Source organism: Crinia signifera, chromosome 11, assembly GCF_055691185.1.
Source record: "Crinia signifera chromosome 11, ASM5569118v1, whole genome shotgun sequence".
NCBI lineage: Eukaryota > Metazoa > Chordata > Amphibia > Anura > Myobatrachidae > Crinia > Crinia signifera.
Window position 1 is genome coordinate 66,862,204 of NC_139227.1, and position 5,000 is coordinate 66,867,203.

Here is a 5,000-nt window from a genome sequence, read left to right on the forward strand (position 1 = left end):
ACTCAGATCACTGGATTTAAAGTCCAGAGTGCTAACCGTTACACCATGGAACCACACTTCAAAGACATTTATACATTTTTCCGTAGAATGAAAGCTTCAAAAGAGGCCAATTTTCTTCTAATTACCACATAGTTGAACTTTATGTGCAAAAATGATTCTGGTCAAACTGAGAATTGAAGTTGGATGGCTGGATTCATGATCCAGAGTGCTTCCCTGAAAATGAACATTAGTAAGAAGTACAAGATTGAACAGGATATTTGATCTGTAAGTGCAAAAAGATACAAAGGTCCCACCGAGATTTGAACTCGGATCACTGGATTCAAAGTCCAGAGTGCTAACCATTACACCATGGAACCACATTTCAAAGACATTTATACATTTTTCCTTAGATTGAAAGTTTCAAAAGAGGCCAATTTTCTTCTAATTACCACATAGTTAAACTTTATGTGCAAAAATGATTCTGGTCAAACTGAGAATTGAAGTTGGATGGCTGGATTCATGATCCAGAGTGCTTCCCTGAAAATGAACATTAGTAAGAAGTACAAGATTGAACAGGATATTTGATCTGTAAGTGCAAAAAGATACAAAGGTCCCCCCGAGATTTGAACTCGGATCACTGGATTCAGAGTCCAGAGTGCTAATCATTACACCATGGAACCACATTTCAAAAACAATCTTAAATTATTCGCTTAGAGGGCTAGCTTTTCAAAAAAGGCTCATATTATTATAAATATCCCAGAGGTGACCTTTATGTGCAAAAATGGTTCCGGACAATCTAAGAATTGAACTTGGATGACTGGATTCATAGTCCAGAGTGCTCACTTTAGTATAATTATCCCAGAAATTAAATTTACGTGCAAAAATGGTTCCATAGAATCTAAGAATTGAACTTGTATGTCTGGATTCATAGTCCAGAATGCTTCATTATAAATGAGGATTATTACAAGTATAGACTTGAACAGCATATTTCAACGGTACGTGCAAAACTTCTCAAGGTCCCACCGAGATTTTAACTCGGATCACTGGATTCAAAGTCCAGAGTGCTAACCATTACACCATGGAATCACATTTCAAAGACATTTATACATTTTTCCTTAGATTGAAAGCTTCAAAAGAGGCCAATTTTCTTCTAATTACCACATAGTTGAACTTTATGTGCAAAAATGATTCTGGTCAAACTGAGAATTGAAGTTGGATGGCTGGATTCATGATCCAGAGTGCTTCCCTGAAAATGAACATTAGTAAGAAGTACAAGATTGAACAGGATATTTGAACTGTAAGTGCAAAAAGATACAAAGGTCCCACCGAGATTTGAACTCGGATCACTGGCTTCAGAGTCCAGAGTGCTAACCATTACACCATGGAACCACATTTCAAAAACAATCTTAAATTATTCGCTTAGAGGGCTAGCTTTTCAAAAAAGGCTCATATTATTATAAATATCCCAGAGGTGACCTTTATGTGCAAAAATGGTTCCGGACAATCTAAGAATTGAACTTGGATGACTGGATTCATAGTCCAGAGTGCTCACTTTAGTATAATTATCCCAGAAATTAAATTTACGTGCAAAAATGGTTCCATAGAATCTAAGAATTGAACTTGTATGTCTGGATTCATAGTCCAGAATGCTTCATTATAAATGAGGATTATTACAAGTATAGACTTGAACAGCATATTTCAACGGTACGTGCAAAACTTCTCAAGGTCCCACCGAGATTTGAACTCGGATCACTGGATTCAAAGTCCAGAGTGCTAACCATTACACCATGGAACCACATTTCAAAGACATTTATACATTTTTCCTTAGATTGAAAGCTTCAAAAGAGGCCAATTTTCTTCTAATTACCACATAGTTGAACTTTATGTGCAAAAATGATTCTGGTCAAACTGAGAATTGAAGTTGGATGGCTGGATTCATGATCCAGAGTGCTTCCCTGAAAATGAACATTAGTAAGAAGTACAAGATTGAACAGGATATTTGATCTGTAAGTGCAAAAAGATACAAAGGTCCCACCGAGATTTGAACTCGGATCACTGGATTCAGAGTCCAGAGTGCTAACCATTACACCATGGAACCACATTTCAAAAACAATCTTAAATTATTCGCTTAGAGGGCTAGCTTTTCAAAAAAGGCTCATATTATTATAAATATCCCAGAGGTGACCTTTATGTGCAAAAATGGTTCCGGACAATCTAAGAATTGAACTTGGATGACTGGATTCATAGTCCAGAGTGCTCACTTTAGTATAATTATCCCAGAAATTAAATTTACGTGCAAAAATGGTTCCATAGAATCTAAGAATTGAACTTGTATGTCTGGATTCATAGTCCAGAATGATTCTTTATAAATGAGGATTATTACAAGTATAGAATTGAACAGCATATTTCAACGGTACTTGCAAAACTTCTCAAGGTCCCTCCGAGATTTGAACTCGGATCACTGGATTCAAAGTCCAGAGTGCTAACCATTACACCATGGAACCAAATTTCAAAGATATTTATACATTTTTCCTTAGATTGAAAGCTTCAAAAGAGGCAAATTTTCTTCTAATTACCACATAGTTGAACTTTATGTGCAAAAATGATTCTGGTCAAACTGAGTATTGAAGTTGGATGGCTGGATTCATGATCCAGAGTGCTTCCCTGAAAATGAACATTAGTAAGAAGTACAAGATTGAACAGGATATTTGATCTGTAAGTGCAAAAAGATACAAAGGTCCCACCGAGATTTGAACTCGGACCACTGGATTCAGAGTCCAGAGTGCTAACCATTACACCATGGAACCACATTTCAAAAACAATCTTAAATTATTCGCTTAGAGGGCTAGCTTTTCAAAAAAGGCTCATATTATTATAAATATCCCAGAGGTGACCTTTATGTGCAAAAATGGTTCCGGAAAATCTAAGAATTGAACTTGTATGTCTGGATTTATAGTCCAGAATGCTTCTTTATAAATAAGGATTATTACAAGTATATAATTGAACAGCATATTTCAACGGTACGTGCAAAACTTCTCAAGGTCCCACCGATATTTGAACTCGAATCACTGGATTCAAAGTCCAGAGTGCTAACCATTACACCATGGAACCACATTTCAAAGACATTTATACATTTTTCCTTAGATTGAAAGCTTCAAAAGAGGCCAATTTTCTTCTAATTACCACATAGTTGAACTTTATGTGCAAAAATGGTTGGGGTCAAACTGAGAATTGACGTTGGATGGCTGGATTCATGATACAGAGTGCTTCCCTTAAAATGAACATTAGTAAGAAGTACAAGATATTTGAACTGTAAGTGCAATAAGATACAAAGGTCCCACCGAGATTTGAACTCGGATCACTGGATTCAGAGTCCAGAGTGCTAACCATTACACCATGGAACCACATTTCAAAGACATTTATAAATTTTTCCTTAGATTGAAAGCTTCAAAAGAGGCCAATTTTCTTCTAATTACCACATAGTTGAACTTTAGGTACTTGTGTATTTTGGCGGCGCCCATCGCATCGCATACCATAACACATACGATGGTATGCGATGCGACGCGATATCGTACGATAGTGCACGATGGCATACAATTTTGAAATTGTATGCCATTGTACATGGCATACGATGCCATACGATGCGATGCGATGCGATTAAACATTGTATAAGCACCCTAATGGGTGCTTATACAAAGTTAAGCACCCAAATGGGTGCTTACAATGTTAAATGCACCCCCACGCCACCCCCCACTATAAACGTGAACCCGAAGCGTGGCGAGCGCAGCGAGCCCGCGAGGGGCGGCGGTACGCGTCCTACGACCTTTTCATACCCCCACTATCCACGTCGGCGTGGAGTTGAGAATAGAATAGTGTGGCGAGCGCAGCGAGCCCCGCGAGGGGACGCGGATACCTTCACAGGTAAACGCGTCCCCTCGCGGGCTTCACAGGTGTCCGCGTCGCCACGGACACCTGTGAAGCCCGCGAGGGGACGCGTACAACTGTGAAGGTATCCGCGTCCCCTCGCGGGGCTCGCTGCACTCGCCACGCTTCGGGCTCGGTGGCTCGCTGCGCTCGCCACACTATTCTATTCTCAACTCCACGCCGACGTGGATAGTGGGGGTATGAAAAGGTCGTAGGACGCGTACCGCCGCCCCTCGCGGGCTCGCTGCGCTCGCCACGCTTCGGGTTCACGTTTATAGTGGGGGGTGGCGTGGAGGTGCATTTAACATTGTAAGCAACCATTTGGGTGCTCAAAAGCACCCTTTAGGGTGCTTATACGATTTTTGGTCGTATAGGGGGTCAAAATCGCGTCGCATCGCATCGCATGCCATCGGGTGCATGGCATGCGATGCGATCTGTTCGTCGTACGACGGACATCGGGGGCGCCGCCAAAATACACAAGTACCGAACTTTATGTGCAAAAATGATTCTGGTCAAACTGAGAATTGAAGTTTGATGGCTGGATTCATGATCCAGAGTGCTTCCCTGAAAATGAACATTAGTAAGAAGTACAAGATTGAACAGGATATTTGATCTGTAAGTGCAAAAAGATACAAAGGTCCCACCGAGATTTGAACTCGGATCCCTGGATTCAAAGTCCAGAGTGCTAACCATTACACCATGGAACCACATTTCAAAAACAATCTTAAATTATTCGCTTAGAGGGCTAGCTTTTCAAAAAAGGCTCATATTATTATAAATATCCCAGAGGTGACCTTTATGTGCAAAAATGGTTCCGGACAATCTAAGAATTGAACTTGGATGACTGGATTCATAGTCCAGAGTGCTCACTTTAGTATAATTATCCCAGAAATTAAATTTACGTGCAAAAATGGTTCCATAGAATCTAAGAATTGAACTTGTATGTCTGGATTCATAGTCCAGAATGATTCTTTATAAATGAGGATTATTACAAGTATAGAATTGAACAGCATATTTCAACGGTACTTGCAAAACTTCTCAAGGTCCCTCCGAGATTTGAACTCGGATCACTGGATTCAAAGTCCAGAGTGCTAATC

General features: G+C 40.0%; 6 non-coding genes across 6 annotated transcripts; all 6 read right to left on the reverse strand.

Annotated features, from left to right (window-relative positions):
• Window positions 1-284: 284 nt before the first annotated feature.
• Window positions 285-356, reverse strand: TRNAQ-UUG (transfer RNA glutamine (anticodon UUG)). Its single transcript has one exon. It is a non-coding gene; the product is annotated as a tRNA-Gln (tRNA).
• A 1,346-nt stretch (window positions 357-1,702) lies between these two features.
• Window positions 1,703-1,774, reverse strand: TRNAQ-UUG (transfer RNA glutamine (anticodon UUG)). The gene has a single exon. It is a non-coding gene; the product is annotated as a tRNA-Gln (tRNA).
• A 231-nt stretch (window positions 1,775-2,005) lies between these two features.
• On the reverse strand, window positions 2,006-2,077 carry TRNAQ-CUG (transfer RNA glutamine (anticodon CUG)). The gene has a single exon. It is a non-coding gene; the product is annotated as a tRNA-Gln (tRNA).
• Window positions 2,078-2,714: 637 nt separating this feature from the next.
• TRNAQ-CUG (transfer RNA glutamine (anticodon CUG)) lies at window positions 2,715-2,786 on the reverse strand. Its single transcript has one exon. It is a non-coding gene; the product is annotated as a tRNA-Gln (tRNA).
• A 525-nt stretch (window positions 2,787-3,311) lies between these two features.
• On the reverse strand, window positions 3,312-3,383 carry TRNAQ-CUG (transfer RNA glutamine (anticodon CUG)). The gene has a single exon. It is a non-coding gene; the product is annotated as a tRNA-Gln (tRNA).
• A 1,155-nt stretch (window positions 3,384-4,538) lies between these two features.
• On the reverse strand, window positions 4,539-4,610 carry TRNAQ-UUG (transfer RNA glutamine (anticodon UUG)). Its single transcript has one exon. It is a non-coding gene; the product is annotated as a tRNA-Gln (tRNA).
• Between the last annotated feature and the right edge of the window lie 390 nt (window positions 4,611-5,000).